The 24,319-nt window shown below is 48.9% G+C and overlaps 1 protein-coding gene across 3 annotated transcripts in view; it reads right to left on the reverse strand.

Annotated features, from left to right (window-relative positions):
• Positions 1–12,163, reverse strand: part of LOC116439240 (galactosylgalactosylxylosylprotein 3-beta-glucuronosyltransferase 1-like) — a 28,391-nt gene extending 16,228 nt beyond the window's left edge. For 2 of the 3 annotated variants that reach the window (XM_032098500.1, XM_032098499.1), the window contains exon 1: positions 11,773–12,159. The gene's annotated coding sequence lies outside the window, so the exon portion shown is untranslated. Of the gene's footprint in view, positions 1–11,772 lie in introns of all 3 variants that reach the window. The other variant, XM_032098501.1, reaches the window with a different exon arrangement.
• Between the last annotated feature and the right edge of the window lie 12,156 nt (positions 12,164–24,319).

The raw sequence follows: 24,319 nt of genomic DNA on the forward strand, positions 1-24,319 counted from the left end.
GGAGCCTGAAAAAGGAGGTCTAAGCCAGGCTATTTTTAATCAGCCTAGACCCAAATGTCCTTCACGATTGATCCATACAACCTGTCACCACATTTCTGCCCCCTGAGCACTGGTGAGGGTGGGCTGTGACTCAGAGGGACACAGCCCTCTGCCCTGTCACAATTTCCCTGTACTGCAGAGCCATAATCCAGGGATGCCAGAAATACCCAGAGAAAGATTAGCAGCTCAGGCCTGAAGAGAGGCAGGGGGTACCAGATGTCTCCTGAGAAAGCTAGCTCTCTCCTGAGAGACCTCTAAGCTTGGAGTTATCCTTTCTTGAAAGGGAAGTCAGGGGCTTATTCAAACGTCAGCTTCTCTTCCCTGCTGCTGAGCTCTGGCAGAACTGAGGTCCTTTTTAGATGCTGATGACTATTACAGAATAATAATTCCAAACGTATCAGCATGAATCAGCCCAATATCTTCACTAGCCAAAAAAAAAAATAGCTGCTTTTTTTTTTTTTTTTTCCCAAGGAGGCAAAATAATTCTAAGGAAGCAAAAACAATAGCGGGTTGTTCCAAAGTTTCTATATATTTCATTCAGAGCTTTCCCTACTGAGTTAACAGCTGATGCCTGTTCAGCAGGAGTGGGAGCTGTCATTTTACAGCTTTCTTGCAAAAGCAGAAAGGAAAAGCCCATAGTATTTCCTTCCAGAACATTTTCAAAGATGGAGAGGAATTACTTTTTCAGAGAAAAAGGCATTAGGCATTATTTGGTGGATAATTACATTTCACAGGTGCTTGTTATGGGGCAAAAAAAAAAAAAAATCACATTGATCACGAGCTCCTTGTTAAGATATGGGGCCCAAAGGTCAATGCTGTTCCTCTGGTAGCAGCCAGGATGCAGAGACAGGCTTTGATCTTAGCTATGTGTCAATATGACATCAAATGCAGACCTCCAGAGGAACATGCTATCACTAATGCACACTCTTGATTGATTTACACAGCTTGTTTTCCTCCTGCTTTCAAAGGCGATGTTGAAATGCTCTTCCCTGCTGGACTTCCCTGTTACTCCTAGGGAGAGCAAAAGAAAGCAAAGGAGAAACTGCTCTGGCTGAAATCCCACTGCAAATGAGTGGGGCAGCAGTTCAGTTATGCCATTTAAAACACCGATGTAGCTGAATACGTCTGTCTTCCCAAAACCTGTGGAAATACTGGCATTTTAATGGTTACATGTGTGTGCTGGCCCCCTGAGGAATCAGAACCCTGATCTGCTATTGCGTGGAAAGAACTGTGGGCAGAGAATAAGTGCAGTGTAAAGGCAAGAATCCCCCCAAGTTTTTATTTGGGAATGCTGGCTGAATTATATGATCAATAAAAGCATCATGCAAACAGCAACTTTGTGTGGAATGTTCTTGTGGGTGGCTGCTCCATAGAGATTAAGATGGAGAGGACACTGGACAGCACTGATGCCACATCATGCAGGTGTTAGTTGTGTGAGATTAGAGAGAGGAGAAACACCACTTTGGTCTCCTTGATGGACATTTTTGCTGTTGCAGCTCTCTGAGCTGTGTGAAATACGCTCGCTTTGTAACTAGATGAGGTGGTCCAAAATGCTAATTCTGATTTCTTCCTCCAAATAAATCATCAGCACTCTTTATATTTGCCACTTGCTGTGCAGCATCCAAGTGTCATGCGGACACTTCTAGAAACAAACGTAGAATGGATAAATTGGCACCTAGAGAATCGTCTTTTGCAATAGATATACGTTATGGTCCGCTGCTTGATTTGTACCTTAAATGCCACAGCTGATCTGTATAGCTTGGGCTTGATGAAAAGAAACACTAGAATGAAAATTAGAGTCAGCAGACAGTGTTTATTTTCCTGCCTTCTGTGTGTGAAATAAAAAGGGAAGAAGAGAGCAAAAGAAAGAAGGGGCAGGAAGGTGATGGTCAGTGTCCTGCTAGGACTGTCCTGCTGCCCTTCCCTGTCCTGACAGGGAAGCTGTTGACTCTGGACAGGCATTCAGACATTCAAATTATGTGCCTAAGTGTTTGAGATCAAGAGACCCATATGCAATTCCCACCTTCTGGGAATGCCAGGGGAGCAATATCTAACTTGGGCACTGGCAGCAGCTGCCAGAATATATCCCTGCATCATGATCAGAGTGAGTTTTATTTTGTAGTGAAAGTAAGCAGTGCATTTGGGTGAACAGATGGAGCTAAGGAGTAGCAAAAGTCAAATGCCCCTTTCTAACAACAATCCAAACCTACCAGAAGAAAAAAGATGTGGGTTTTGGTTTCTGTTTTCCCATGTCTTGCACAGTTAAAATGGAAGAGTCTGTTGGGAAGGCAGGGAAGGCTGTGAGGGAATTGAGGGCAGACGAGCTCACAGCACGAGAAACAAACTGCTCTCTCTGAGTGCATGGGGCTTGCCATAGGGCTTGCTTGTATAGGAATTGCTCTCCGCCATGCTCCTTAATTGCCCATGAAAGCAGCCTGGTCTGAAAGTCATCTTTGCACGTAGTGTTTATAAACCTTCCCTTGGGAGGGAGGTCAGCCTGTGCTGTATTGTACTCGTGGGCTTATCTGTGAAGTTGTGTCCTTCAGGCTGCCCTAGGCCTGGATGCAAAAGGGGGTTGATACTATCCCCAGGCTGGTGAGTTGCCTGCTCTATCTGTTTCTTGTGACTGGAATATCATCTCTGCACAAATACAACCATGATAACCCTGAGAGATGCGTCTCCCCAGCTCTTACACCTCTGCACTTGGGGTGCTGGGCAGTGCTGTCCTTCCTACCTTAATTCCACATTTCATGGGCTGCCAGTTGGCCTTGGACAGAATAACTGATGAATAGATACTTCTGGCTGGATAGGAAAGATGAACTAGACTTTTTTTTTAACCCTTCTCTGCAGTTTGAGAGCCCTTGGAGTTTCAAAGGCAGACCAAGTTGGCCTGGAAGATCAGGGCAGACAAAGAGTGGTTTCTTGTTAAAACCAGAAATGGGCTGCTGCTATAAATCTGAGAGGTGGATATGAATTTCTCCTGATTCTGGGGATGAATCTGGCTCCCTCCTTGTGCTTGGGGAAGGAAAATTCTCTCTGGTTATAAGGACATTTGCGGAGGTCAACAAGCCAGGTCAGGTATTCCTAGCTTCACACGTGGACACATGAACTATATCCATCCACTACCAGCTCTGCAGAAAATACCCCTAAAGGGTCAGCAAGAATTCCTAGGTGGAGGAAACATCCAAAAGCTGCTTGGGAAGGAAGAAACTGGGTTTTCGCTGCTGCTGCTGCTGCTGTAAATAATTTCTAGGCCATTTGTGCTTGTTCTGGTGCTCAGATTAGGACCTGTGTTTGGGTTAGGAAAGAAATACTTGGTATCAGATTTTATCAGTCTGGTAAGTGCAATGCAGAAGGAAGTATACAAGAGCAGAAGTCTTGCCTAGTGACTATTTTGCACCTGTGTTTAACAGTTCCAGGACTTGGTTTTACTTCAAGAGAGCTACAATCCAAGTGTGGCTTGGCATGTCTTGATGGACTATGAATAAAACTTGCTGAGATGGCAGCTTATCTACCACTGAACAGGAGCTGGTGCTGACAGAAGAGCCTCAAGCATCCTCTGCAGCACGCCCAGAAGAGACTGCTAGGTGGGATAAAGTGTGCAGAGTTTGTCTAGCAGGCTAACATGATTAGGAGCACAAGTGGGGAGACTGGTCATGATACAGGAACACGTTACACAGGAACAGTCTTGGACATATTCTCAAAAGGGGGACAAGAGAAGACAACTCCATGCATAAAGGCTCTTTGAATGGTAATGATGCCTTTGCAGTAAACCATATTCACCCCAAAAGTCTTAGCACAGAGGTCAGCAGTGATGATCATAGCAAAATGCTTATCAGTGTCCTGTGACTTCCCTTGTAATGGAGCTGCTGATGCATATCGAGTAATAAAGAGATTTGTTGTGTTTTCCTAAATGCTCCAAGAGTCCTATTCTAACATGGAAGTTAGGAACATCACTTTGGCTGTAAAAAACCTCTTGTTATAATTGGATACCATGCTGCTGAGCACTGTAGGTTTGAGGGAAACAGGAAACAGTACAAGAGTTGCTAACTAGAATGGCTACTGGGATTACTGGAGGAGCTATGGAGAAGCCTGTGGGCTGCTACAGTTCAAGAGGTGCTGGTATCCCATGCTGGAGGGCAGACATATGAGTTAAGGCAGAGCAGGGGGCTGGATTGAAGAGGATACCTGAAATATCTAATTGTTCATAAAACAGAGGCTGTAAGATGTTGGTGGGACTAGGATGGAGAAGGTGGTTCCAAGGCCAAAAAGAAAACAAAAACAGGCTGGGGGAGCAATGTTGGCCAGGCTGAGATCTGCCACTTAATAACACTTGACAAAATGCAAATAATTTCTCCTTCCTAAAGACCTGCCAGGGGATGCCTCAGCTATCTGGGGTCAGTGATTAACACTCCTTCCTCCTTTCCTATTGCTCCACAGAGATGAGGAGCTGGCACGCATGTCTGAGGGAGGAAAGAAACTTACTGTGGACCATGGAGCAGCAGGATTTGCCAGCTTGCCTCTGACTGCCCAGCCCAGCCCTGAGATACAGCTCAGCCAGGCTCGCATTTGACTTCAGCAGACACTGCTTGTGGGCTTTGTGAGGTGCACAGGGATAATCAGGATTTGGTTTCTGTTTGCTTGCTAATTTCAGCCCCTGCTGTGAGATTTGGATGTTTCTGAGGATTCTGTATTAGCTTTAATGATTAAAAAATTATTTCAATGCTTACTGAAGAAGATGCATGATCTATCATTGAAGCCGCTTAGCAACAGGACTCATTAAGACACGTATTAGTACAGAAAGATACCCTTGCCCCAGCGCCTTCTTGGAATGACTATCCACTCATCTAAACAAGATAAAGGTCTTTGCTGGCCTCCTCTGAGGCCAGAGGATAAAGCAGTCAACTGTGAAACAAGATTTCTTGGTTCTTTTTCTGGCTTCAACTATGCGTCAGTATGTGGATCTGGGCAAATCATTTCACCTGCTTCAGTGCCTCAGTTCCCCCACAGGTAAGATAAGCACAACAATGTATAAGCAGTCTGGGGAAATGACTTTCGACTGCCTAGGCTCATTAGAGAAAAAACAACCAGTGAGGTGAATAAAACTGTCTCAGCCCCTTGCTGGTAGTTTGTACTAACCACACGGTTCACTTTGCCCTCCTGAAGCCCCACATACAGTTAGCTAATTACAGGGGAGAAAAAAGATCTTCTCCTAACTCCTTACCACCTGGTGGTAGCCAAGCACAGATGTTAAAACTTGTCATTTGGCTCAAAAGAATTAATTTTAGGCAAAGCATTTCTGGTTATCCTTCAAGGAAGGAAAGGGTCTGCCAGTTCCGGGGCAGGATCTAATTTTGCTCGCAGGAACACTGTTAAATACCACGTCTGAGAGGAGAACAGTAATACTTTGTGTTTTATTCCCAGAGTCATTCACTGAATCTCTCAGGCAGCAACATTCTTAGGAGGAAAAACTGAAGTGGGGTGGAAGAAGCAGGTGAAAGAGCAGACATTTTGGTCCATGGTGAAAAAGCTGAGGCACTCCTGATTCTTTGGCTTACATGCAGGACATTGAACTTCATACCTGGATGCACAAGCCTTGGTCACATCTCAGCATGGGGTAAGGGTAAGGGAAGCATAAATGGAAGGAAGACAAGGGAAGAAAAACGGGTGTAGGTGAGAAGCTAAGGTGTGACTGAAAGTGATTCCTGAGGAAAGGAGAGGGAAAAGAAGAAATGAGGTTAATGGGAATGTGAAAGTGGGAGAAAGGAGGAGGAGGAATGAACAAGGGTGAGGGAGCAGGAGACCAAGTGGGACAGTGAGCAGGAGGCACAGTCAAATCATCTGAGCTCTCTCTGAAGAGATTGCCTATTTTGTTTCTGCCTTTTTTTGGTGTGTGATCTTGCCTTAAAATTGCAGGAATGTGGCGGCACAGCACTGGCGCTCTGATTTATTAATTCCATCCCGTCCCACAAGCCCATAAAACAAAAGCATCTGTGTTTGCTCAAGAGAAAACCATGAAGGGCCTCATTCACGTCAGAGGTGGAGAGAGAAGCTGGCAGATACAGGAAAGCCATCGTCTCCTCCTTCCTTTTCACCTTTGTGTGGATCTGGGCTGGGGGAAGGGCCTCGGGAGTGAAGGATCCAGGGGATGAGGTATCAGCAGGGAGAAAGTTAAGATCACCCTGGCAGTTTGTGCTGGAGAAAGTGGAGGGGAGACACAGTGAACGCAATAGGCTGGACCAGTGAGGAAGGCACCCCAGCACAGCAGAGGACAAGATCCCTTGCTGCTACCCAGGCTCTCCCAGCACTGGTCTCTGAAGTGGCACTTCGTGCAGTATTACCCCAATGAACGACAGTCCTATTGCTGTGGTCACAGTCAGGGCTTTCATGAAGCCCAGCACTGTTGCCTGACCCATAGCTATGCACATAACCATAATAATAAATTAAATCTGCCAGTCACAGGAGAAATACCCCTTTACAGCTGTTTTTAGCTTTCAGAATGAGGGAGGGTCAGGGCAAGATGAATGTCAACAATCCTACTTTAACAACTGAGGCATGAAGGGGAAGAGGAGCCAGCAACCTCTGCTCCTGCCAGGCAAGGATCAACTGTGCTGTTTCTATCAAGAGGCACTGGGAGATTTTTGTTGGGAGCAGAGGACCTTGCTAAAACCCTGCCCTTAAAGACAGTGTCTTTAGAAGCCAGGCTGCCCTGCAACGCTCCAGGGAAGGCAGGGTCTGCAAGTTACTGCTGCCTGCCTGGCCCTTGGCTTTTCCTCCAAGTTCTCCCACACAAGGATTGCTGAGGAGCAATCCTACTTTGCTTAGCAAATCACAGTTCCCATGTGCCCTGTACTCCCCCACACAGACCCACCGTGAACTTACAGAATGAGATAACACTGCGGCTCTAAAATCTTTCATCCAGAGCTGAGATTGCCCGACTGCTAACCCTGTTCAAGTAATCCCAGCACTTTGCTTGGCTACAGGTTGGCTGTACTGGGAATAAATGCCCTCACTCTTACTGACGAGGGGTAACATCCAAAGAAAACCATCTCCTTTTGTAATGCAGCATTATTCATAGACCAGCACCACACAAAGTTGCCAGGATGCCGGCAGTCTGCTAAAATCCACAACGCAGGCAGGGGAAGTGGCAGCGTAAGCACCACTGGACCAGCTCAAATCTCTGCAGAAGTTAACCTGAACCCACTCCAGCTGACAAAACCCTGAGAGAGCTAAGTGTCAGCACACAGGCTGGAAAACACGTATTTTTGCTTCTGCTGGGAAATTAAAATATGCTCCAGTGATCTTCACTTGAACAGGTCTGTATCTTTTTGTCCCTTGCCTCTTACATTGATCAGTGTTGTGGGTTTTGGAAGGTGTAAGAAATCCTATGCTAGAGGATGTGAGAGGTTCAGCCCTGAAGATTTAGATCTATTTCAAGTGGACTGCCCTGTCCAGTGATGAACAACCTACTATCCATCAGAATCTCTCCTCTTCCTGAATCCTACACTCAGCACCAGCAGCATCTTGTAGCACAGAGTTCCTTATGTCACAATGCACAGCATGGGAAAATACTTATTTCTATCATCAAATTGCTACCTTTCATGTTTTCCTGAATGCAGTCCAGTTCCTCTACTGAGAAAAGCCCTGTAGAGAAGCATTCATTCTCCCTCTTCTGTGTTGCTGATTGCTTTGTTCTGCACCCCAGCATCCCTCCTCATGTGTCTTCCTGAGCTAACTAACCCCATCTTAAGGAATCTCTCTATGTGCACTGGACATTAGAGGGATTACCTCATTGGAGTAGGGATGAACAGCAAACAAAATCTGAAGATCCCTGTGCTGCAGCTGTGGATCCCAGTTCTGTGTCTCAGACCTGGGAAGCTGTGTCTCATGAGGAAACTTAGTTCCCATTTTATAAATCTCAGGAATTTGCAGAGTGCAATGTTTTCATCTCAGGCAGAGAGATGTCAGACAGCCCCCCACACTGCGTGGTGGAGGAAGCCAACAAGACAGTTGATTGAACACTTGGGAACATTGGCAAAGTAGATAAATTTGAGCTTTTAAGGAAAGGCCTTCGGGAGCACTAATGTCACATGAGAGCAAGCTAAAAGAGACTTCAAGCTCTTAATTATGAGCCTGCACAGCTAAAACAGCATGAAAGATTTCTAAGTGTGCTGACCATAGGTTGAGGTGCGGTTTGGAGACACACCCCGACCTGGAGGAATCAGCGGGGTCTGACCAGTGTCCCTTTTGAAGAACTGGACTTAGGCAGCCATGCCTGCCCCCGAGACGAGGGTGCTGACAGCCACAGGTCTTGTCCATGTCCTGTATTTGTTAGTCTTTTGTGGTACTGGTAGGTTTTAAATCACAGTCCTGTTAGGCTGAGCTGCTTCCCAGCAAGTGCTTCCCAGAGACGCAGGGGCCTCTCGCCTGTGAGACAGATGATCTGGGGCTGTCTCAGCTCTGACGCGATGAGCTGCAGTGTCTCCCCTGTAAAGAGGGGGTAGTCATCCTGACAAACAGCTCTGTACGTGGGCAGGGAGTGCTCTTAATCACATATGTGGAGTACTTGGAGATCTCAGGATGAGAAGCGGTGCAGAAAAGCATAATGCTTATTATTAGGCAGAAAGGCCGGGAGCAAAAAGGACAGAGTGATTTTAGACTTCTCCAGGGCCCTGGAGGTGTGTGAGACCTGGATTCCAGTCTGGCTTATTACCTCCTTTTTAGTCTTCTTCTTTTATTAGGAAGAATTAGATACAAGGAGGAAGGGGATAGATACCATCTTTCCTGTGTACATCCTGCAGAATAATTGCAGCGCTTTCCCAGAGCAATTTTGCATGCTCAGTAAAGGGCATCTTTGAAGCCTATCAAATACCTCATCCCTTGTAGGCATACATATGAAGGCTTCCAGCACATGTCTTTATTGCTTCCAAATATTGTGAACAGGAAAGACCACCGAAAATGCTCAAGGAGAAGAGGCCTTGGAAGTAGTTCCAGGAGGTGGATGGAGTTGTGGGGTGGCTTCTTATGGTTGGGACAGGAATATTGTCTCCTGAGGCATTAGAGGTAAGCAGGAGGTAACTGTGCCTGCAGCACCAACACGCTGGGAGAGAGAGGCAGCCGAGGCTGGAGTTATGAAGGCACTGAGAAACACAGGGATGTGTAGAGCACTGCCACTGGAAGGTGATTACCGTGGTGAAGAGGGGAGGAAAGCCATCCAGGGGTAGAGCTGGCATGAATCCAATCCAGGCTCCTGCCTGCTAGGTACGACTTTGGCCTCGGACACTAAGGACATCTCCTGGCCTGCTGCTGAAGCAGAGGAAAGTTCCCTGCCAAAAAGCACCTTTACCAGTGCTTCATAGGCAAGAAGAAAGGATGCTGAGTACACAGGAGACACAGCCTTGAGCTGTCCAGTACAACCTCAGACACTCTGCAGGGAAGATGTCATTAGAGAACACAGCCACTAGGCACAAAAACGTTCCCAAGCCATGGAAAGAATATGAATTTAAGGGCTGTACATTGTGGAAGTGTTTTCTCTCTTGCGTACATTTAGCTGCTGTATAGCTCTGTACAGCTCCCTAGGCAACAGTCTTCCCAAATGACACTCTAACAAAGCCCAAAGGTACGGGAGCTTTCCTCATTAAAACCCTTGTCGTGGGAGCAAATGTCCTCAGCGCAACTGCTTTGCTTTCTATCCCGTGGCTGTTAAAGTGTCTTGCAAGCCAGGCTGAGGCCCTTTGTTGTAAAGGTGGCTGCATCTCAGCTGTGCTCTGTGTCAGCTGGTTGAATTGCTTTGTGATTGCAAGGTTGCCTAGATGATTTCTCTATTATTATTATTATTACTACAATTACTACAAATTTTTACTACTATTATTTTTACTTCGACACTGAAAGTGTCAAAGAAGAGCTTTAACTTGATCTCATCAGATTCCTGAAACACCCGATACGACGTGTTAGCTGCACATCTACCTCTGTACATTAACTGCTCTGCGGAGCCTTGATTCAATGCAGACTGGAGTACCCTGAAAGCAACACCAAAGTCACTCCTGGGAGGGGGCAGGGAGGAAGGGAGGGCAGCAATCACAGCCACGGAGCTCCTGACCTCACACCGGGCAGACACAGCGTGCGCTCAGCCACTGGCACTCCTGCTCTGTCTGTATCCCAGGTGAGCCTGCCAACAGACAGCTTCCAGGAAACCATGGAGCAGGCACCAACCAAAAGTGATCGAGGCCCCCACATCCTGCTTCAGGGCACAGAGAAAAGGGACTTGGCAGCATGCATGGCTGCAAACAGACGTGACACAGGCTGTGACACACAGCTCTGCCAGTGGCCTCCTCCTGCCCTGTAACCCTCTCTGCTGCCTGACACTAAGGTCCCCATAATCTCCTACCAAGGAATCTCTTTTTGGAGTAATGATGGCTTCCCTCCTGTGAGGTTCCTATCCTGCTGTCTCTGTGCACCTGTCTCCCAGTTTGTGGAAGTGCTACATGGCCCCTGTTTCTAGTCCTGTCCGAGGCTCGTGAGGTCAATGCCTTGCACTTCTGCTGGTTGTCCAGGGCTGCAAGGCATGAACCTCCCCACCCATTTTTCCCTTTCTGCACCTGATGAGATTTAAGCCCAAGCAGAAGTGGGTGATCAGACCCATGTGTGAAGCTGCTGTACCCTGTTACACTCTCTGCATATGTGCTTTGCACAAGGAAGCTTCCTGTGGGTCCAGAAAACGAGCTGAAAGCACCTGCAGAAGCTGCATTGCTCACTCTCCCCCACTCACTTGCTGAGCTGTGTGGACTTCAAGTTGTTGGACAGGTATTTATAGATTGTCATGACTGCTCTGCTACGGTGATGCTTGGTGCTGCCCTGCTGATTCCAACACCCCTTCTCTCCAGCTGCACAGAAACTGCCCCTTGGCAGGTTTCCCTAAGGATTGGCTGAGGAACTGGCTGCTTCTCTCCAGATTTGCAGCACCTTGAGGGGTTTCTCTCTGTCACGCACTGGCTGCTGACCCTCCCCCTCCTCTCCCCCGGCCCGAGGCTGGATGGGCGAGTGACTGGAGCGGGAGGCCGAAAAAAAAGTACTTTCCAACTCAACCAGCAACATCCACCCCAAACTGCTCCAGAAAACCAGCAAGTGCATCCCTCGGCAGACACCCGTGCGCCAGTCAGGGGTAGAAACGGGCAGAACCCTTCCCCAGACGTCCTGCTCTTGCCTCCCAATACACCTCTCCAGAGCCCCTCACAGGGACGCCCACTTGGGGTCGGTTCCCAGCGAGGCTACCTGTGCCTGCACACAAACCCCGTCGCCCTTCTGTAGTTTGGCTTTTCCGGTATTTGCCACCAAGAGGCTCAAAAAAACCTCTCCGGGAGCAGCGGCATGCCCGGGACCCGCGTTTGGGTACCCTTGCTCGGAGATCCCGGCGGCGAGATTCCCGGGTGGACACACACCAGGAATCGGGGCATCTCCCCACAGCTGGAAAATTCCAGTCTGGGAATGGGATGTCGCTCCTCTGGAAGGTGTCCGGACCAAGCTGTGCGGGGATGCAAGGACAGGGGCTCCCCGTGAAGCGCGGAGCCGGTTCGGGAACTGAGCAGGGATGAAGTTCGGGGATACAGCTGCCGGTCGTAGGGCAGGGCACCCCTCCAGCGCCAAGCGCCGGGGGACCGCAAGGTCACCGCTGTATCCCCGGCGCTGCTCCCACCCCCAAAGCCCCGGTGCCCGAGCGCGGGGTCTCCCGCTTACCTGGCGAGATGAGCCGGTCACGGCGGAGACGCCGGGGCGCCGGTCGCGGGGCGGCACCGCACCGGGGGCTACCGGGGGAGCATCGCCCGCCGCCGGGCGGAGGCGCGTCCTCCCTGCGCCCTGGGAACGGCACCGGCACCGGCACCGGGACCGGCCCGTCGGCGCTGCCGGCGGATGGCGGCGCCCGCCTTCAGACGGCGCCGGCGATGCGGCTACGCGCGGCGCGGAGCCGATTTAAGGCCACCCCGTGCCGGGGGTGGGGGGAGCGCCGAGGGCCGCCCGCAGCGGCTCCTGCGCGCCGCGCATCCCGCGGGGCCACCTTAAGCGGGGAAGGGTCGAGCGCGGAGGCAGCGAGGGGGGAAGGAGCGGCGAGGAGGCGATCCGAGCCGGGAAAAGGGGGAAAGGCGAGCGGGGCCGGGCACGGCCGCAGCGCTGCCCCCGCCGCCCGCAGCGGGGCCGGGCACCCTCGAAGGGGGAGGGTTCCTGCCCCGGGCCGGCCGCTGCTCTTCCCGCCGAAGGCGAGGGGCCGGGATTTTTTTTGCCCGTCCCGGAGGTCTCGCTTTGCTCCTGACTGGGTGCTGGAGTGATCTCCCGCTCCGGCTGCTTCAAGAAAGAGCCACCTGCCATGGCTACAGCCCGTGCGGGTTGGCTATCGATAAGGCAACCTCGGGGTCACAGCCCGAAGTCGGCGGCCACAGTGCTTCTGGGATTTGATCCTCCCGCTTGCTGCGCACACCGCCACTGCGTGCCTCAGTTTCCCTGAGGTGGGATGACGGTGATGTTGGTGCAACCATTTCACACTGCAGCAGCCGCTGGGCCATTCCTTGCTCTGGCCACTTGAACAGCCACAGCCAATGCTTTGCCTGGCGGCCTCTGCCTCGGAGCAGGTTAGGAGGGAGCTGAAGACTGGCCTGCTTCAGTTTTCCCCTGCCTGCCTCCCTTAGGAGCTCTCTCTCGGCCATAATAAAGTCACCGTGCTGCTTGAAGGGGGATGTGAGAAGCAGCTCTTGCTTCAGCCTCCCAGCTGGTGCTGGATGCACGGAGGGCAGAAGTGAGGTCTGTACACCTCAGCCCTGCTGTAGCAAACTTCTCCTTGCACTGGGCTGCACAGCACACACATCTATTCCTCCCTTACCCTTCTGAGGGTTGTGACTGCCATATTCCAAGAGTTTCTCCTGAAGAGGTTTCGGTAAAACAACTCTCAGGAAACCATGAGGCACAGAAGGTAGCACAGTCCCAGGCTCAAGTGGGGAGTTGTTGATCAAGTTTAGCTCCAGGTAACAAAGCTCCTGCCGTGGAATGCAGTAAGCTGTGCAAAATATTTTGAGATCCTTGGCTGGCAAGCGCTCTTGGAGAAGAACAAGAGAAGTCCGTCTTCTCAGGTTAGCTGTCAGGTCTTGACCACATTTTTTTCTGGAGCTGGCATTGCTGGAAAACACCTTGGAAAGAAAGACATCAAGTGTCTTTTTACAGCCCAAATGACATTTACAACGTGGAACACAGAGGCAAACCCAACACAGGCAAAGCAGCAGGCCAGTGCCAGTGCCTTTGCTCACCTGCTTCTCCCTTTGCCAAGGGGACATTCTGAGCAGATGTGTTCAGTGCCCAGCAGGACTGTGGCTGTGCTCAGCACTGCTGTGCTGATGGCTGTGCAGACCCACTGGCTCTGTCCTTCTGCACCTCTCCCCCGGCTAGAGCAGGGCACAAAGTGCTGCTCTTCACCAAGTGTATTGAGGGCTGGCACTATTCTTCCCTGGCATCCCAGGCTGCCCTTAATAGAAGCCATCCATCCATCCATCCATCCACCCAGCCATCTTCAGTGTTGGAGGCATGAAGTCCCCAGGTTGTACGGTCAGGCCAGAAGGGTTCTGTGTGCTCGCGGATGAAAGCCAGAATGTGAGTGTCAGGAAGTGGTGAGATGCTTCCCCACAGATGGCTCAGCAGAAGCCTGAATTCCTCTTGCACTACTGGCAGAAGCATTACCCTGCTCCAAGGATGAGTTAGCTGGGTTGTTCCAGCTCTGCGGCACCTTGATTTTGGGAAAATCCGCACCAAAAAAAATTGATTGCCTACGCCTGCAAGGCACTGAGTCTTTCAGCATTCCCTGGGATAAGGCAGAGGCTTTATCCTCCTGTGGCTGGGGAGGAGATGGCTGACTGTGTATTAACCACAGACATCTCGGGTCGTTAGTGAGCTGCAGGCAATCCTTGGGTGAGCACCCTAACCCTGGGACCTCTCTAGGAGAGGTTGGTTAAGGACTTTGACTTCTGGGGCTCTCTTTGGAGTGGAAAAGCATGAGGAAGATATCAGATCCAAGGCTGCTGGATACTCTGGAAGCCCAGACCACTCAGGCTTTGCTTACTCATGCTCCATGCTCTCCCTTTTTATGTCCACAACCTTTGACATGTCTGTTTTGCTGCTACACACAGAGCCACAGTTTAGTCAGCCTATTCTATGGTTGGACTGGGGGTGCTGAGAGTTGGCAGTGCAGGAAGATACTTCCCCTCATCCCCCAGTCAGAGCTGGCTCCTGGCAAAAGCTGCACACTTTGGAAATGAGACTCAGTTCTGGGGCAGCTGGGTCTGTGCAGAGATATTTTTCTTGGTTAGAGCATCCACAGTAGATTTATTGGAGGAGACGGTGGAGTATCCAGTGTGCTACAGTCTTTTTTATCCCTCCTGAAGGCAGTGGCTGGGGCAGTCTGTGTTCCTAGCCACATGGCAGTGGGGTTGCTGCCCTGGTAAGATCTTCCTCCTTCCACTGCCACCACAGCTCTGTCCAGCACAGACATATGCAGCAATCCACACTGCAGTGCTCTGGGTGGCAGCTCTTCCCTGGCATGCTATACCTTCCCAGGCCATCTGTCCCTCTCTGCCCACACTTCCTCCACTGAAAGTACAACATGATGTGAAACTCCATAAAATCTTCATCCTGAGGTTGCTACTAAGCTAAGCTCCTTCCCAAGTGATAAGTGCTTCAAGATCCTGGGAGAGATGCTGCTGGAGAGAGTGGCTTACAGTTGCAATCTGTGCGCAATTTATTCCTGCAATTTGCTTTTCTTGCTTTTTCACTGCCATGCCCTAAGGGGCCTGATGCTGTGTCAGCCTTGAGGCAGACCCACAGACCACATCCCTGAATCTTGCAGCAGTAGGTCACAGGAGAGGAAACACTGTGGAAAATGTTCACTGACTCGTGCTGCAAAGGAAGAAGCTGTGCCGCAGCGTTGTGAGCCTCCTGAGGTCTTACTCCATCTGGGCTGAGTGGCTGCAGCTGCTCCCCACTCTCCTGACTCACCCCTCCTGTTGCAGCTCTTAGAAGCAATGCATGGTACAGTGTGTGTCTGAGGCACTTTATAGGAGTGCGGGAGTGAGTTGTTCGCACTTCCCACCCTTCCTTTTGACAAGGGATTTGGCTGCAGGGCACCAGGGACTTTGCCGGTGTCCTCTGCTGTGGGAATGTGTGTGGTGCTGTGCTGTTGGGACCATCTGCTAGCAGCTGTGCTGAGAACTTGACTCTTCAGTGCCCTCAAGGCAGGGGAGAAGCAAAGAGAGCCATTGCTGATTCCCAGCTGGGATGGTGTATTTCACAAACAAAAGATGAGGAAGAGCTGCCAGCAGCCCTAGAGAAGGCACTCAGGGGATGTGGAGTTGGGAAGGAAACCTACTGAAAAGGTCAGTCCGGTGTTGTGCCCGCACCTGACGTGGCCTGTGAAGCATTGCTAGATAGTGGCATCGCACAGTCTCTGTAAATACAAATCTCAAAACTCTGCGCACACACACAGTAAAGTGAGCAAAACCTTTCCTGTGAATTGGGAAGGTAAAACTTTTCCCTTTCTGCTGAGAAGGAGGATAAGCCCTGGAAAAGACAAGTTATTCCCCCAAAGTCACCCCTGAAATCCACATCTGAGAGATGCAATGAGACACCAGTGGTCTTGCCTGCCAAGCCCCTCCCTGCTCAGGCTACCTACAGCCCGATGGTATTTTTAGAGAGCTTGCTGAGCTATCTTCTGCCTTCTCCACACCTCTGCCCCAGGACAGCTTCCCAACTTCCTTTCTTCCCAACCTTCTGGATATGGTTAAAGAGTAATGGCAGGGGATGGAGAGGGGTGTCAGGTGCATCTCTTCCAAGGTCCAAAGCTGCAGCAGAGCCTCTCTCTCCTCATTGTAAATCTGCCTGAGAATATGTACGGCAGAACAAGCAGTCCTTGATCTAAAATATGCCATCCTTTGAAGAACCTGTGCTTCAGCGAAGCAGCCAGCAGTTGCTGCCTGAAGAAGGCTGAAAAGCCACTCTGCAAAGCTCTGCAGTTTCATTTCTCTCCCCCTTGAAGCACCAGAACTGTACACTAATCAAGCTATTTCTGCTATAAGCTTGGGAGGAAAGAAAAGAGATTGTTAGTGTTAATGCTATTTTTAAATACTTTGCAGACTCTTGAATAGGATGATGATGGGGGCCGGGTAAGGACCCAGACAGAGACAGATTGATGTGTGGTAAACACATCTGCTATTCTTCGATTGGGAGGCAGCTCTTCCGGCAGCACCGCTCCAAAGGTGCAGCAAGGAGCCGCTGTGAGGGCTCTGCTCACAGCCTCCCACAGGCCTTTGGCTTGGTGCTTCCAGTGCTCTCTGCTCCCTCCTCGGCCACCTGCAAGGCAGTGTTACTGCCGAGGGGCTTAGAGCTTGCAAGCTCCCCAGGAATCAGCTTCCAGCATGTGTAAGGGTTGCTGCATGCAGGCCAGAGCCCTCACACAGCTTCTGTGTGGGGGAAGCAACTGCCTGCTTCTGCATACACCTTGCACCCTAGGGATGGGGTCTGGCTGGAGAGAGCATGAGTGACTGCCTATCCGCAGATCCTCCTGCCCACCAGCTAAAGAAATGCAGAACTAAAGAAAGTCTCAGGCTTTGCTCTCATCCCAGCAGGAGAGAATGTTCCCATGTGATAGGGAGAGAACAGGATGGGAGCAGGGAGGTGAGAAGGAGTGTTGTACTGATGAAGAAGTTTAAAGAAACCCAAGCTCAGGTGACAAATTCAGGTTGAGTTTTCCCTAATGCCAGTAGCAGGTCAGAAATTTGAAGATATATAACGACCACCTGAAGGCAGCCAGCCCTTCTGGTCTTCCTGAACCATTGAGCTGTTTGGTCGGGGGCTCCACGTGTACCCCAAAGATGGCACTTCAGCATCCTGCCCCTCTGGAAAAGTCTTGCAAAGGGAAAATATGATTTACCTTTTGATCGATTTATGGCCCATTCTTTAATGTCAAGCAGAGAGCTATATCCTGAGGGTTAATCTCTACAGAATGACTTAAAAAAGGAAGATGCTCTCTGTTAAACTGTCAGCTTTAAGAACAATTTCTATGCCATTCTGTCAGTCTCATCTCCATTAAATTCTGTAAGGCTTTTCCATAAAGTTCTATAAGTAACTACTTTTTAAGAAACTAAATCTTATGTGAGCTATCAGTTGAAAGCACGGATGGATCCTCCATCCCATTACAGTGAATTGATGCACAAGTAGTTTTGAAAACACTGTCATAGAGACCCCGACCTCGACGAGGAGATGTTGCCATCAACACACCCTGACCACAACAGATCTCTCTGCCCTGCCATTCCTAACAGCCAATATTAATCTTGCATCCAGAAGGATGCAAACAGCCCTGCTTTCCACAACAACTACTGACAGTGATGTCAAATCCTTTTCCCAAAAGCCGATCGTGACACATCCTTTGTCTGTTCTTTCTGGGAGGTGGAGGGAGGCTGGGGGTGGAGAACAGAGGGCAGTTGTCACCCAGCTCCTCGGCTATATGAGAAAGTGGCTTCTGTTTCCGAGCTTCTCTCTGCTCCACATCTTTCATCGGCATCGAGTTGAACAAGACTTTCTTTTGTACGAGGGGAATGAATGGTCCGTGCAAGGGTCAAATAGCACTGCCTGCCCAGGCTGGGACCTGCCTCACACAGTATGGGCTTGTCCTGGGGACACGCAATCGCCGTCAGTTGTATGTGCCCCCAAGGCTGGCCTTCCCTCCTGGCACTGGACACAGGGGGGCAGAGTCTATGCATCCATCCAGCCGCGGAAGGAGGCAAATGTCAGGGCAGTACTGCCCTCTTCAACATGCAGTGCTGCATCCGTGCAACATCTAGTGGCTGGGGAGGGCTGTTCTGCACTTGGTGCCCCCCTACTTGCTGGGTTAGTGCTTGAATGTTAGTCTGAGCATGCCAGCAGTTCCATGTAGTCACAGCTGTGAAGTGCTGGATGAAAGACCTACATGTGGAGGTCAGATAGGAAATTTCTCTTGATGTGGTGATGTTCTGATCTGGGTTACAGCTCTAGTTGTGATTTTTGGTCTTTAAATGAGAGGCAGCCACAAATCCCTATGGACTCTCCGAGTCAGCCTCATGCCTCCTCCAACACAAACATTCAAAGTCATCTCATAAATGCGACAGAAGCTTTTGATCATCGTCTGCTAGAACAGAATCTGCCTCCTGCTGTAGGTTATGCATCACAGAAAGATGTATGCTGGTCTTTGCTGGTGAACACTTAGATGTTCGTTCATCCGGCCTTCTAGGATGCGTGGGACCCCTTGGCTATGTCAGCTACTGATGCCAGCCTTCTGAGGCTGGGTAGCCAAGTCTGGGCAGAGCCTTTCCTCTTAGGAGGGCTGAATCTGTTGATGAGAAAGCAGACTTTGTCAAGGCAGAGAAGTACAGGGTGCCCAGTTTTCTTTGCAAAGTCTTTTCCTCTGAGCCTTCAAGCTCTTCCTCAACAAGAACAGCTTCCACTACTCCACTGTAATCCTGCTTAGGTTTCTGCTTGGGAGATAGCTTGGACATTACAGGTTCAGTGCTTTTAACATTCTTTGCTTTCTGGAAATCTCCTGACCACTGTTCAGGCCAAGGTGATTACAGCTGTGCTGAGTGGAACAGCAAAAAAACCCCAAGCCTGAGATGAATGCCAGAACAGGCTGTTTCTGTGTCAATCAGCAATGAAGAAGTCTGTGTCCATGAGCAAAACCAGAACATGAACAGGACAAGAGGCTGCAAATGTGTCTGTAGAAGAAGTAAAGACTCTTGGTGATTGCTATATTATGCTACACCAGCAAATAGAAAGGCCACTCTGCTGAGCTCTTTGTTAAAGGCATCTCAACTTCTAAGCTGTCAGTTCTGAGTGCTTGTAGTGCTTGGCCAGTTAACGGTTTTTGCAACATGAAACTCTATTTCAATCCTGAAATAGAGTATTACAAGGTGTGCTAGACCAGTGTGACATGACAATGACGTAAGGGGGCTCAGAAAGCTTTCAGACCTCTGGACAATGGGTTATACTGCTGCTGATGGGCTGTCCTTAAGGACAAGAGGCAGTGCCACCCAACCTGAAACAAGAGGAAAGACTCTGTCTGCAAAGAAATGGGATGAGCTCATGAGCACTGATATGGAAGTCGCTTCCTCTCCCTCCTCCATCTGTTGACCTCATCTCAGCGCTGCAGAGGACACTCTGCGTGGGAGATTCAAACGTTAGTGCAGACTTTGGGCTTGCTTGGCTCTCAGCACCTCGCCCACACAAATCCTGCCAATAGTCATTATTGTGATGTCTTCAGAGCTACTTCCAGTGAGAAATATTGGGAGAAGAATGATGGGTGGATGTGATGTAATGTGCTGACACCACATGGACCTTGTACCCCACTCTTTATTTCAGTCTCATTTGTGGTGAAAGGCCTCCTTGCAATTTCTGTGCTTTCCATCTCAGAAGCAGCAAAAGATCAGGTCAGGGATATGAAATGGACATGAATGTGCACAAGCTCCATGTGTGTGCATGCAGGTGTGGTTTTACCTCTGCAGCACAAGGAATGAAGTCAATGATATCTCCTTGAGTAAGTCATGGGCCACCTGTCACCTGTCTGCAAGTCTGATTTTGTCAGACAAGACTGATTTTGTCAATAGGGCATCTATATGCAACATTGTCCTAAGAAGAGCTAATACTCTTAATGAGAAAAAGACAACATATGTACTTTTGTATCCTCTAAGACTTGAATATTCTGGGAAGTTGAGTCGTGTGGCAGCAGAATAGCAGTTACTGCTCTAGCTATGTTATTTTAACTCCCTCGTGTGCATAATCTGTTCTGGAATAAGAGTAATTGTTCCAAGGTAAGAAAATGCTTTTATTCTAGAACATCATCTCCCTGAGGGTGAATTATACTGAGAGCAGAGTGTGAACTAGTTTTTCCTGCCTTACCAGACTTCAGGATGCAAAAATTGTTTTTTGATCGGCACCAGAATAAATATCAGATTATTCTAAGATTTTTATCATTGAAAATAAATCAGTGAGATCAGGAAGAGCTCCTTAGCATCCTACTGATCAGTATCTGCTGTGGGTGGATGATCCACAGTTTGAGGCCCCTTGACTCTCTGATTCATGGATGGACGTTTACTTAGAAATCCTGCTTAGCAAGAAATGTCCTGAAAACTGTACCTTCACTGTAATAAGTGTGTGTTCTGACTCCTATTGTCTTCTTTTTTTTTAAATTTGAAGTGTCCTTGTCCTTGAGAAAAGTTTCATCTTTGATAAAATCAGTTGGTATTTTCCAATGAAACACTGGTTTGTTAAAAAATTCATGATCAGCCTTAGTAGTATTAGCATAGATTTAATGGTATAATTATCTAACTATAGTTATGCTGGTCAGTTCCCTGAGGTACTGAAGCTCTCAGCTCATCTTTTCGTGTGCATGCGAGCTCAAATGATAATGCAAGTCAAGTAATCCCCTCCCCTGAACATGGGCATCACATCTCTTCCCTGAAGCTACCCTTGCTAGTGGTGCTCAGTAGCACTTACCTGATCCCGCCGTGCAGCCCCCTGGCCTGCCCTTCCCGGGCTCCCCACACATATGCTAACAGCTGGGATTCTCCTGAGGCTCCCTCAGACCCTCACCTTCCTGACAAGCAGCATTGCCAGCCACTGCATCCCTTACCCCCGTGCTCTGCGTTTGCAGCATTGCCAGCACCCAGGACTGCTCTCGGGCTGGTGACCTTGATGCAGCAAGCTCTGTTACCTCCTCACGAGCCTGCCTGCCCACCAGCTTGCCTTTGCCTTCCGAGCTCGTCCTCCCCCTTCCAAGGGTGCACTTGGAGCTTGTTGTAGCATCTGCTGCCCTCTCATTTGGAGTCTCAGTGAACGCTGCTGCCCTCAGCTAACTGTCAGTATTTATCATGACATCCCATTAGCACAATCCACACTAATGACTCTGAAAGATGCATCCATTTCCAGTTTCTAAAGGGCTTCCACTGGCTGGAATCCAGCTGCAGGGTGAGGCTGGGGAGGGCAGCAGGGGGACAGATCTTCGTGTTGACAGAGCAAAGCGTACATATCATTACCAAGCGCTCTTCCCTCCAGCGGCTCAGCAGCTGTCAGGGGCGAGTGAGGGATTCCTCTCTTGGCAGCTCAGCGCTCGGTCGGGGCACTGCAAGGTGTGAGCCGGCTGGGGGAGAGGGGGGAATCACCTCCCTTTTGCCATCTGCGTGGACAGAACAGCTTTCCAGTTAAACAGACTGCAATTGTCCAAAGCTGCCATTTCTCTCTGAAGTGTGTGTTGAGAGTTAAATCTGCAGTCTCACACCCGCTGTGGAAGAGCTGGCAGACAGGACACAAAAAGTTAGTGGGTAGCGTGTATGTGGTGGGGAGAGTAGGCAGGATTGGGGAATCATGATGCATTCTCTCCCTACCCCACACAGCACTCAGTTCACCTGGTGTGCAGGTAGGTCTCAGCCCCTGGGGTCTATGTCTATAAGGTCTCTGATTTGTCCTCCCCAAATGGCCCCAGTGAGGAAGAATTAACTTCTCCCATACATCCAGCACTCTTACTCACTCCTTTCCAACACCTTCTTAATCCAAATCCTGTTTGTGTCCCTTTTGTCTGACTGAATTGGACTTTACTGCAAAGGAACTGAGCAACTTCACTATCAATCTTGTGTAGAGAGGGGAAATGGGTCCATGGGAGATGCTTGTAGCTCCTGCTATGTCATTCTAGGTGGAGATAAGTCAGTTCTGTTGCAGTGAGACCCAAAAATAAGGGTTACAAGAAATCAGGTTTGTATTCTGAGCCCAACCCTGATGTCTTGCAGCAGTCCCTGGTGGGTGTTTTGGTTCGGGTGAAGGCAGAAGAGCATATGGCAGGCAGAAACCCAGGGCAATCAAACACAGTAGTGCCATTCCCTTCTTAGGACTTGACACCATTTTCTCCTTGTCCCTCTCACATCCTGACTCCAAAACCTCCCACCCAGAGCTGGCACTGATCACTCTGTGCTACCCAGCACAGAGGCCTCTATACAAGTGAAATGAAGTAGAGGGAGCTTCCATCTCTGCCCGCAGGAAACTTTTCCACAACTCAGTGCAACTTTGGCCATAAAACTTACCTGATACTGAGTTGGAAATATCCTCTTTTGCTCCTGCTTATTCCAGTTTGTCTCCTGCCTCCCTAGCAACCTTGCCCTTTAGCTATTGATGAATAGCTGTGTTTGCTTTTGGTCATCTATTATCCCACAAATATAGATTTAACTTCCGTAATACTTGCGGTAAATTTGACCTTCTAGCCCTCTGACTGGTCTCATCATTTCTGTCTGATCTCCAGTTCCAGAAATGGCCAGAAGTGCTACAAGTAAACAGCTGATGTAAACTCTTGCCAGTCAGATTTCCCCCCATCTTTCTTAGGTGCCCAAAGCAACAAGGACCATTTTCTGCACATTTTTATATTAAAACCTTCTGTTTAGTTGATGCTACTTCTCCCTAGGACCTATGCTGTAACCAGAAACATTTCACATACCTTCTATTTGCTGAGTATGTGCTAGCAATATTTTAGCCTTGACTTTTTAAAATGAATCCCATCTGGACGTTTCTTGCTGAGGTTTCCAATCTCTCTTGCTCTGTTCCTTGTTTGCTTTGGTCTTCATTATTTCATCCCCAAGGATCCATGAAAAGTTTCTTTAGTCCTCCTTTGATGTCTGTCCTTGTCTCACTGCCTGTATACTCTCCTTTCACATTTTAATTCATTGAGAAGTTCCTTGCTTATCCAAATGAGCCCTATGCTGAAATACCAGTCTTCCTGCTGAACAAGACTGTTCCTATGCTCTCAATAATTTTTTAAGAATCAGTCAGCCCCCCTCGGTATCTTAGGCCCTCATGGCAGCTTCTTTCTCATATGATTCTGCCTGGAAGGTCTCTAAAAAAAAAATCAAAATTTGCTCTGGGAAAACCCAGAGTATTAACTGCTGTTTACCTTCCCAAACCTTCTCCAGATCTTAAACTCAATGATTATATAGTTACTGTGGTCCAAACTATTTTCATTCACCACTATTACCCCCTGTTTGTGAACACGAAGAGCATTGCTTTATCCCTGCAGTGTTTTGAGGTTCCTAGGACATACCTGGGTTTCCTCTTGTTCTCCCAGCAGATGTCTGGATGGTTGCTATTCCCTGTGAGGATCAGGGCCTGCACTAAGGAGATTTCTGTTGGCTGTTTTTAAGAAGCCTCATTTACTTCCTCCTCTTGGTCAAGGGTTTGTGATGGAACCCCAAAGCAACCTCCTCATGTTTCTTTCTTTGCCCCGCCTGTCCTTCCGAAAGAACATCCTTGGCCTCCAGCTGTGAGTAACGTCCTACCATGTCTCTGTGATCCCTCATGAGCCTTCCTTGCTCACTGCAGTCTGGAAGATGGAGAGGAAGCTGGATGCAGGCACACACAGTCCCTTCAGGCGACTTCCCTTTGGGTGAGAAACCTCTTGCACCATTTTGGTTCCCAGCCGTGTTCCCTTACCTTGTGGTCTTCGGCACTGTGGCACACTGGTTCCTCCCCTGCTGCAGCCTGGAAAACTCTATTGCTTTGTGTTACTGAGGCATGACAGTGAAACAAAGCTAAAACGAACACAGAAAGATAGATACTGAGATGTTCAGATTCAGAATGAGGATAAAAATAATAAATAGGCCTTAACAATAAAACATTTTACTGCTATAACATGTTTTTCACTGCTGCCCTCTAAGAAGATGGGTACTGTACATCATATGCTGTGACAGGGTGGTCTCGCTAAAAGCAAAATGATGTGTGATGTGAGTGAGAGATTCATGGCACATTGGAGACTATCTTGTCTTGCTTGTCTGGCTGAGCTTTGTGTGAAACTGATATGCTCTGATTATCTCTGATAATATGACCTGATGGCCAGAGGGAGCTCCACTACACAGCACTACGGCAGAAAGAGCTGTGCAAGGCTTGGTTAAACATTTCTGACTAGGCTGAGAAACTGATGGAGTAGAGGACTACTTCCAGTCTTTCCTCCTCCCAAGAAAAGCCATTCAAAGGTCTTTTGATCATCACTGGATGGAAAAATTAGTCAAGAGAATGAATCAGGCCCTAAGAAGAAACGTATGCAGGTGAATGGAGCTCAGGTGATTTTTGTCCTACATTTTGTGTGCCCAGTGGGAGGTTGCACATGATTCAGCAGGACCTTCTCCATTTTATGTATTGAATGGCAGACAGCTTAAAGCCTTCTGGACTTCAGTCCAAAGCTAAACCCCAA

The sequence above is a fragment of the Corvus moneduloides genome, chromosome 2, assembly GCF_009650955.1.
Source record: "Corvus moneduloides isolate bCorMon1 chromosome 2, bCorMon1.pri, whole genome shotgun sequence".
Classification (NCBI taxonomy): domain Eukaryota; kingdom Metazoa; phylum Chordata; class Aves; order Passeriformes; family Corvidae; genus Corvus; species Corvus moneduloides.